The sequence below is a fragment of the Geotrypetes seraphini genome, chromosome 18 (assembly GCF_902459505.1).
Source record: "Geotrypetes seraphini chromosome 18, aGeoSer1.1, whole genome shotgun sequence".
NCBI lineage: Eukaryota > Metazoa > Chordata > Amphibia > Gymnophiona > Dermophiidae > Geotrypetes > Geotrypetes seraphini.
Window position 1 is genome coordinate 26,344,362 of NC_047101.1, and position 9,779 is coordinate 26,354,140.

General features: G+C 44.9%; 1 protein-coding gene across 7 annotated transcripts in view; it reads right to left on the reverse strand.

Annotated features, from left to right (window-relative positions):
• CXXC5 (CXXC finger protein 5) overlaps positions 1–2,427 on the reverse strand; it is a 45,305-nt gene extending 42,878 nt beyond the window's left edge. For 3 of the 7 annotated variants that reach the window (XR_004537502.1, XM_033927481.1, XM_033927488.1), the window contains exon 1: positions 2,122–2,255. The gene's annotated coding sequence lies outside the window, so the exon portion shown is untranslated. Of the gene's footprint in view, positions 1–1,409; positions 1,944–2,121; positions 2,256–2,291 lie in introns of those variants that run through there. The other 4 variants (XM_033927485.1, XM_033927484.1, XM_033927482.1 and 1 more) reach the window with 4 other exon arrangements.
• Positions 2,428–9,779: the final 7,352 nt, after the last annotated feature.

Below are 9,779 nucleotides of genomic sequence, written 5' to 3' on the forward strand. Positions count from 1 at the left end.
GAACATAGAATTTTGCTTCTGCAAATTGGCATTTAATGAAATAAGATTACACCGTTCAACTACAGTGGCAAAACAATGCTCTGAATTTAGGAATTTGGTTGGTTGGGCTAAGAACATTTCAGTACCTGTCATAACTGAAACACAGTTAACCGCTCTTCAAAATAGTAAGAGGGAATGACACCAGATAAAGACCAAAGTGGCCCATCCAGTCTGCCCAGTAAGGTAATTAAGACAGACAGGCCTTTGTTTGGGATCATAACTGTTATTCCATAGATTTCTTAAACTGTGAATGTACCTTATCCCTATGTATTATCACTGTAACCCTATGAGTGCTGCTAACTACATCCCTATGTAATGTCAATTTGTAACTCGTTTCAAGCTCTCTGGGGAGGACGGGATATAAAACCAAATAAATAAATAAATCCATAGCTTTCTTACATAATTTAATTCCTTCTACCCCCTCAAGCAATCTCAATGTGTTACATATCTTTCCTCCCAATTTCAGCACAATATTGTTCACAAAGATATTGATTAGGACCAGAACCATGGCACATCCTTCATCAGATTACATTTTAGAAGCCAGCAGTGCATGCTAAATTAAGAGGTAGAACTGAGTTTTCCCACTAAAGTCTCATTTGCATTCATTTGTTTATTTAGGTATTTATATACTGCCTATCAAAGTTATCTAGATGGTTTACAATCAGATACTCAAGCATTTTCAATATAGATTACATTACTAACAAATTCTCAAAGCAGTTTCCCATATACTCTGAGGTTTTGGCATACACAATTGATGACAATGTCATGCATGATAAGCTTTTATGGAGAACCCCCAATATACAATCCAAAATTATACAAGACTTTTTGTGATTCTCTAATAACAAGTGATAAAATAAAAAAGTAACTTATTTTTCTTTAGTGCCAGAAAAAGACAGGGAATAAAAAGATCTGCAAGAGAGTTCTGGGAGTAAGACCCTGGTAAGGCCCCAATGCTGCCACAGACAGCCTCCACTTCATATTCTTGCTGGGCAACAGAGCATGAGTAAATGCTTCTATTCTGTGCTTGGCTGATTTTAAGCTATGAGCTGAAAGTTTAACTATTAATAAACATAATCAAACCACCATACTTAGAGTGTGAAAAAAAATATGCTTTCACTGAATCAAAGACTAGTTCTGCAAATTACTAAAAATATATTTTGGGGCCCTTAGACACACAAAGTATCATGAGTTACTATGGTACTGTACTTTGTGTGTCTAAGTGCTTTGAAAATGAGTCCCTTTATGTGCTACTTTTCTATCAAGACTGCTCAGCTCTTACCTTTTATTATTCCTATTTATAAAATAAATCTTGGCAGATATTACCAGAATGCAATACCACCATTCAGCATCTATTCACTTAAAATACATACCAGCACCTATTTTTCTTCCTTATATTAATATTTCCAATAAAATTTGGGCAGAGCTCTCTGAAACAGCAATTTCACAGAATACGAAACAAAAAAATGAGGCTCTAACCCCACTCAAATGGATGAAAAAGCAATCCGAGCTGCCCATGTAGCTACTGTTTCTAAGAAAGCCGGTTTGTAAGTGAATCAGCACAGCATGAACATGCAAGTAAGGGCAGTAGTCTCAGCAGGAGTGTTCATGGATGAGGAACGGTATTGGTATTGTGCCTCCTACCAAAATATACGAAATATTCAATTACTGTAGTTTACATAAAAAAACAGAGTTCTCCACTCAATACGAAAAACATCCATGATGTCATTTGCTAGTTGCACACACTTGCTCCAGAAGGCATTAAATTATCAAGCTCGCTCAGGTCATTAGGTTCACAATGTGAGCTGAAAAAAATAATTGGTGCAGCTTCACTCCCATGACTCTAGCTTTAGAAGTGGCAGGGAATGTATCTGCACACTACAGCAGAAGCATTCCGTGGAAAAGGAAAAGCCATTAGCGAAATAGAGGCAAGAGTACAGGGTGACCATGGAAGCAAGGCCTTAACAGTGGCCGAAATGCAGCCTGCGGGAGAGGGCAGGGAGGTCTCTGCAGTGTGTGTAGAAAGAGCCAGAAGAAACTACAATGTCCGCAGCCCCGACAAACTTTGCTCGTTTGCACACTTACGCGGCCGCCGCCACCACCACACACCGTCCGCCTCCTTCTCCTCCAACCTGCACGTGTGAGAAGAGCCGCTTTTTGTCTGCAGCTAGCGAGGTGAGACCACCTCCTCCGGGCCGGAAAGAGGAGCCCAAACTTTCGGCACACTTCCTCCAACTCGAGGCCTGTGCACTTACCGAGCGCGGCAACGGCGACACGACGAGTAGGTGCCGCTCGAGCCGCGAGACTCCGCCAGAAGCGCTCGAGCCGCAGCGCCGCCACCCCGCCAAGCCACCTCCGCAGCCCAGCGCGCCCGGCCAGCACAGGGCAACATTACAGGCTCAGTTGCTGCTGCTGGCAAAAGGCGACATGGACTTTCCAAGCCAGTCCGGCGAGCGGCGCAAGGAGAGCAACGCCACCCCGGCGAATAGCCAGAGCGCGAGGACGGCCACCCCGGAGCTTAGCCGCGGCTCAAACCTCCAGACTGAGACCCTGACAATAGCAAAAAGCCCACGCATAGCTTTTCAAAAAGGGTCGCACAAGTTCCATAGTCTGACACTGACATGGGGGCAAGGAGCCCAAACAATTGCCGCTGGAAACGCCTCTAATTTGTCATACAAATGCAAACTCTTTATTTATACACTGCACATATCCCAAAAAGTCCATATTGGTGTACAAAAGACCAAAACTAAAAAAAAAAAAAAAATTTTAAAAATTAAAAGCTCTTAAAACTAATGGACATAACGGGTCGGATTCTGTATAGAACTCCCAGTCTCTGAAGCCGCTTTAGAAAATTGCACACCAGCATCCTATATAGAATCGTGTAAGCCTCTCTAACCACCACCACAATTCTCTAACCCATTGTTCTTCAACCTTTTTACACCTATGGACCGACGGAAATAAAATTATTATTTTGTGGACGGCAAACTACCAGCACTGAAATTTAAAAACCCCGTTTCTGCCCCATCTCCGCAAGCTTGGTTCCCGCAAACAATGTGATCCCATCCACACAAGCCTCAGTTATGATTTTATATTGAATGTATTTTATTAAAGTATAAAAAGAAACAATATTCTATACAATTGTCATTTTATACAGAGCAAGGATCAACAAAACCTCCATCTCCCCTCCCCTTCACATATATCCCCTCTACTATCAAGAAAACTGAATAAGCCAACTTATTACAGAATGCTACACAGAAATATCATGCTAACAGAATACCCAGTCACACATGACAGGAATAGTGTTAGGGGAGTGAAACTAAGGCAACTGCCCCCTGGTCAGAGAGCCCTAGGCCAGCTGCAAGCTAAAGAAGCACTGCCTGTGTTTTGCAGTCCCCAGTTATGTCTAACACCAGCTCTAGCAGGATACATATTTCAAATCTGATATATTCTAATCACAAAATAGAAATAAAATTATTTTTTTCTACCTTTTGTTATCTCTGGTTTCTGCTTTCATTTTCTTTTCACTCTCTTCCAGCGTCTGCCCTCTCTGTCTCTTCAATCTAGCATCTGCCCCTTCCATCCACTGTCTGCCCTCTCCCCTTCCATATGGTATCTGTCTTCTTTCTATGTCCTCTCCCCCCTTTCCATCCAGCCTGCGCCCCCTCTTTCCTTTTTACATGATTCATTCCAGCTTCACTGCTCTCTTCATTTTTATCTCTCCAACACCAGATCTAGCATCTTTGTCCCTCTGCTTATTTCTCTGCTGACCCCCTTCCCATCATCAATCTCTCTACTTTCTCATTCCTGTCTCTCCCCCTTCCCCCTCCTCTAATCTCCCTGCCAGCTGTTTCCTTCCTTTTTTCCTTCTCCCTTCCCTCCTCCTCCTGTCCAGCAATAACTCTCTTCCCTTGCTCTCTTCCCCTCCCAGCAGCATCTCTCCTTCTCCCTCTCTCCAAGTCCAGTAGCAGCTATCCCTTTGTTTTCCCTTGCCAATCAGCTTCCCAGCCTCCAACAGTGTTTTTCTCCCCTCCCAGAAGCTCTCTGTACTTGTCAGTGCAGCGATTCACTAAGGCAGCCTTGAGTCCTTTGATGGGTTGCGCCGCCTCTGAGGAAAGAAGTTGCATCATCAGAGGCGGTCACGACTCGGCAAAATCCCCAAGGCTGCCTTCCTGAATCGCTGCGCTGGTAAGTACCGACAGCAGAAAGCCACTGTTGGAGGTTCCCCATGATCTCACCGGCCCTGTAGCTCGTCGATCTTGCCGGCCTTGTGCAGACTGGCAGGAAATTGCAGCTGTCGATCTTGTCAGCCCTGCGCGAACCGGCAGGAATTTTCTGCGGACCTGCGGTTGAAGAACACTGCTCTAACCAGCATCTATGTCACAGGCACTCATTATGAAGGAGTCTGGGACTGGTTTTCCTAAGTGTTGAACTAAGTTTTCTCTTTAATAAAATGCTGTATTATGTTTAGCTGCAGACCTAACTTATCTCATGTTCTAGCCTGCCTGCCTTGGGTGTTAGCTTGGACATTCTAACTTCTTATGGCTATCTCAGCATAAACGACATTTAACAGAAAGACTGCAGGGCCTAGATAAGTGACCTGCTAATGACCTGCTAGTGTGAGCTTAGCATCAATGATTGGTAAGAAAAGTAACACGTGAACAATTTTTTCTAGAATTCAGTTGTTTAGCCAGAAGAATGTGTGTAAATATCTCTGTAACGTCCTGGTTTCAGCACTTCTAAAGCCAGCTTGGAGCTTAGGAGTCGCATACGTATGCTAATAAACCATCTGTGCTTTCTTCAAGTCTCTAAGTTTGTGGCTTCCCAAAGTGACCTTTCAGTTAGAGAATCGGGTTGCCACTGAGCTGATCGCAGCAAGGGAATCACCCTGACAGGATCAATTTAGCAGCTTCCCTCCCCCCCCTCCAAGATGAATAGCAGTAGGGAAGCCCAGTTCCTCCTGCCAGAACCCCCAAAGTCCCTCCCCCACATCTGCGACAGGATTGTCCTATTCCTCCTGCCACCACTCCCCCCCCCCCTCCCTAACAGGAGGGATGCCCAGTCCATTCACTTAGGTCCTAGATTCCCTTTTCTAATTTTCTTTGGGGTTTTATAACTGTCTTCCGAGGATCACCTATTTTACATTTTGTCCCCATCTGTCTCCTCCCGTCTCTATCCTGAGCTCTCCTGTGTTTCTGTCCATTCCCCTGCTTCCATCATCCCTCTGTCAGAATCACCCCTTTTCAAGCAATGTCCCTGTGTCTAGCTGTCCTTTTATGCTGTCTCAATTCTCTCTCCCCATCAAGCATTCTTCTCCATGGCTGTCCCTCTCTGTGCCCAGCATTACTTCAGTATCTCTCTATTTACACTCATTCTCCATCTAGAAACTCTTCCCTATGTTATGTTCTTCTTGGTGTGTTGGATCTTCCACTCCTGAGCCAGCATCTCTCCTTTACTCCATTGTCTGCATCTCTCACTCATCCCTCTCTCTCATGCCTGTACCCCATCCCAGTCACCATTTCTCTCATCCCTGGACCCCCCCCCCCCTCCCCAGCCAGCTGTATAACCCTCCTTCCCTTAGGGAAGTACTTATCTAGGGTTGATTCCACTGCACATCAACAATGGCCAGCGGTTTCGCTAAATTCCAGCTACCTCAGGATGTGAAGGTGCTAATTCTTCCCTGGAAAAAAATATATATAAATATAATCTCACTCCTCTCTAGTTGAATTCCATAGCTGTGGACAACAATGTGTTCTTTAATGCTATTACGCACTTCCCAAGAAGCTCCGTATCTCATCATGGCTGCTCCCCAAACACAGAGCGCAGAACACCCCACCCCTCTAGATAAGCCTCTCTTTTAGTCTGGATGCTGTCAATCAACAACAGAGCCAATCACCAATAGGTTCATATATCCAGTTGAATATTAGATCATGACTTCCAGTGACGTCACCACCCAGTATGGCCGCCAGCTAAATAAGCAAAAAATAGCATTCACAGCTCATTTAATCGGCTGGAGCGAGCCGTTCCAGTGTGTGTGCCTGGATCTGCCATATGGTTGGGAAAAAAGCTAAGCCAGATTTGCACACACACCCACAGCTGCCCAAAACCACATTGTGCTGGTAACGGTGGAGCTCCCGGAGTCATCGGCTAGGTCAGAGGGCGCTGTAGGAGCTGATACACTGGAAAGTTGTGCGGAGAAATCGCTAGCTAGCTGTGCTGATTTGCAGCACTGGATGACCATATTGCAGTCGCCTTTAGCAACTTTAAAGGCTGAGCTCCGTACTGATATGGGAGGCCTGCACAAGATAGATCAGATGGGCCAGAGATTGAACAAGTTTGAGGAGCATGAGATCAATCATGTTCAAGACATTGGGGACCTGCAAGCACACTGACAAATGCTGGAAGTCAAGTATGATGACCTGTTGCTGAAAATAGAGGACAGGGAGAACCACTTTAGAAGGAATAATTTAAGGGCCCGCAGAGCCTCTGAATTGGGCCGAGAGCGGGATGTGGCGGTGCTGATGCAGCAAATATGTCAGCAATTCCTGAGTACAACAGAGCCTGATGGAGTTACCTCAGATTGAATTTGATAGGGTCCATAGAGCTTTGAACCCCATGTTTCCAGACAGACCCCAAGATATAGTGGCTTGCTTTGCCCGATTCCCCTTAAAAGGTGGGGCACGTGGAGCTGGATGGGTATATTTGAACATATTTGGTGGCACTTTGTTAAGGCTCAAGCTTATTGGGATAGCGTGTTCTCCTTTATTGAGGACGTGTTAGGCGTTAGGGTGCCAAAGACTATGGAATGTTGCTTATTGAATGTGGGACCGGCTACCCTACCTTCCAGACAGTGGATATGGATTCACCTGGTACTTACAGCTAACCGGTTGGTTTTAGCTTCTGCCTGGAATCAGCCAGCTCTCCCGGCGATTCAAGTATTGTTAGCTAAAGCGAACTATATACAACAAATATCCAAATTGACTGCTCTTTGGAGGAATCAGCTGCGTCATTACCGTACCATTTGGGGAGCTTATGACACTTGGCACAGCTCACAGACTGCCCCTGTTCATGTTTCTTGATCTATAGATCCCTGATGTTTAGTCTTCTTTGGCTGCACTGCACACACTCTCCCTGGGAGGGAGGGAAGGGAATGGGGGAGGGTGTACAAGGGATTTTGCTAACTTTAGCTTGTACCAAAGAACTCGGGTACATCATGGTTTATTGTACTCTTCTCTGTTGGATTGTTTACTGTTTTTGGATTTGATAATTGTACTGTTTTTGAATGGCTAAATAAAGTTTATACATTAAAAAAAAAAAAGAATATTAGATCATATGATGCCATTCTGTACGGGAATTGAAACCTTCAGGTTCTTCAGTATTTAAAGTATGGATCCAAAATAATTCTCTTTGCAGGAGTAGCTGCCTCCTATTCATACGATCCTCAGGCACGTGATCAATTACACGGTATCTAAGGTCTTTGAACACATGATCATATTCAAGGCAATGTGATACAATCAGGGCTTGTAGTATAATTGAGAAACAACACACTGATGTTAAGAAAAATGTTGATAGCTTTAGGGTTAATGTTCAAAAATATAAGATAAAGAAATTTAAGTGAGATGAGGCAGATTTTGCCAAAGGTCCCGTTTAGGCATGGTTAAATTCCTCTAACAAACCATTAGGAACCGATTTTGCCCAGACAGATAGATCTGAGGGGAGTTCATTATTCACTTCTGAAGAGGTATTTTTACAAGAAGGGAACAGACCCCCCCCCACCCCCGAATCAGCAGGGACGTGGGAGACAAGAGTCAGAATCAACAGCCTCATCCCAATACACGATCACAGAGGCAACAGGGTGCAACCAACAACAGGAGAGTTTAGTGATTAATTTGTCAGAGTACCCCCTAACCCCCACTAAGAAGTACCCCCTAACCCCCACTGAGATTACCTACTTCTACTGGAACATTGGTCCTCGACTTGGCAGTTCGGCTTCAATGCAAAAAAATGTAAGGTCATGCACCTTGGCAGCAGAAATCTGTGCAGAACTTACACACTAAATGGTGAGACCTTAGCCGAGACTGTAGCAGAACGGGATTTAGGAACAATAATCAGTGAAGACATGAAAACTGCCAATCAGGTGGAGAAGGCTTCATCCAAGGCTAGACAAATGATGGGTTGTATCCGCAGAAGCTTTGTCAGCCGGAAGCCCAAAGTCATCATGCCTTTGTACATTGTGTACAATTCTGGAGGCCACATTACCAAAAAGATGTGCTGAGAGTCGAGTCGGTTCAAAGAATGGCCACCAGGATGGTCTCAGGGCTTAGGGATCTCCCGTATGAGGAAAGGCTGAATAAATTGCAGCTGTACTCACTCGAGGAACTCCTTTTATCCCTCTATCCTGGAATTCCTCAAATCCAACCTCCACTAGATCCACTCAAAAATTAAAACTATCCTACCCCTCCTTAAAAGGCATCTCCCTTGTTGGTAAACTTGGCTCTTCCCTCCCTTTCAGAATCACTCAGCTCTGGAACAGTCTCCCTTCCCCTCTCCGCAATTTGAGCCCCCTTCTACCATTCCGTAAGCATCTGAAGACCTGGCTCTTCTCCAGAACGTAACCCCGTCCCGCTCCTGGCACTCTCACACCAACCTCTCTTCTCTCATACTTATATAATTCCACTGGAGTTCCGTTCCTTCCCTAACCATGTAAACCGTGTCGAGCTCCATCTGCGGAGATGATGCGGTATATAAACCCAAGATTTAGATTAGATTAGATTAGATTAGGAGACATGATTAAGACATTTAAATATAGCACAAGAGGGCATCCGCTAAAAATCAGAGGAGGGAAATTTCATGGCGACACCAGGAAGTATTTCTTCACCGAAAGGGTGGTTGATCATTGGAACAAACTTCCACTGCAGGTGATTGTGGCCAGCAGCGTGCCAGATTTTAAAAATAAATGGGATACGCATGTGGGATCTCTAGGGGGTAAAGTTGAGGAGGTGGGTCATTAAAGTTGGCAGACTTGATGGGCTATGGCCCTTTTCTGCTGTCATTTTCTATGTTTCTATGTTTTCTAAAGGATTAACTTTTGTGCCTGTTCAACCCCTCCAGTCTTTCCGTTTGTGGAGGGATTTGGAAAGATTTTTCCGTAAATTAGAACATAGGGCGAGGTCTGCAGCGGTCAAAACGGCAGTCAGGGAGGCCAAACTTCGAGTGGAAGAGACTCTGGCAAAGAACATGAAGAAAGGGGACAAATCCTTCTTCAGGTATATTAGTGATAGGAAAAAGAACACAGACGGGATAGTACGCCTTAGAAAATCAGATGGGAACTGCGTAGAATCAGATTCCGATAAAGCAGAACTACTGAATGAATACTTCTGCTTGGTCTTCACCTGTGAGGCACCAGGGCATGGTCCGCAGTTGCAGGCAAGGCCCAGGGTGGAAGACCCGTTTCAGAATTTCGAGTTCACACCTGGCGACGTCTACTACGAACTGGCAAGACTCAAGGTGAACAAAGCCATGGGACCGGACAATCTACACCCCAGGGTGCTCAGTGAGCTGCGTGATGTTCTGGCAGAACCGCTATCAGGACTCTTCAATCTCTCCCTAAGTTCGGGGAGAGTCCCCATAGACTGGAAAACAGCTAACGTCGTTCCACTGCACAAAAAGGGTTGCAGGGCAGAGGCTGCAAACTACAGACCGGTGAGTCTCACATCAATAGTATGCAAATTCATGGAAACACTAAT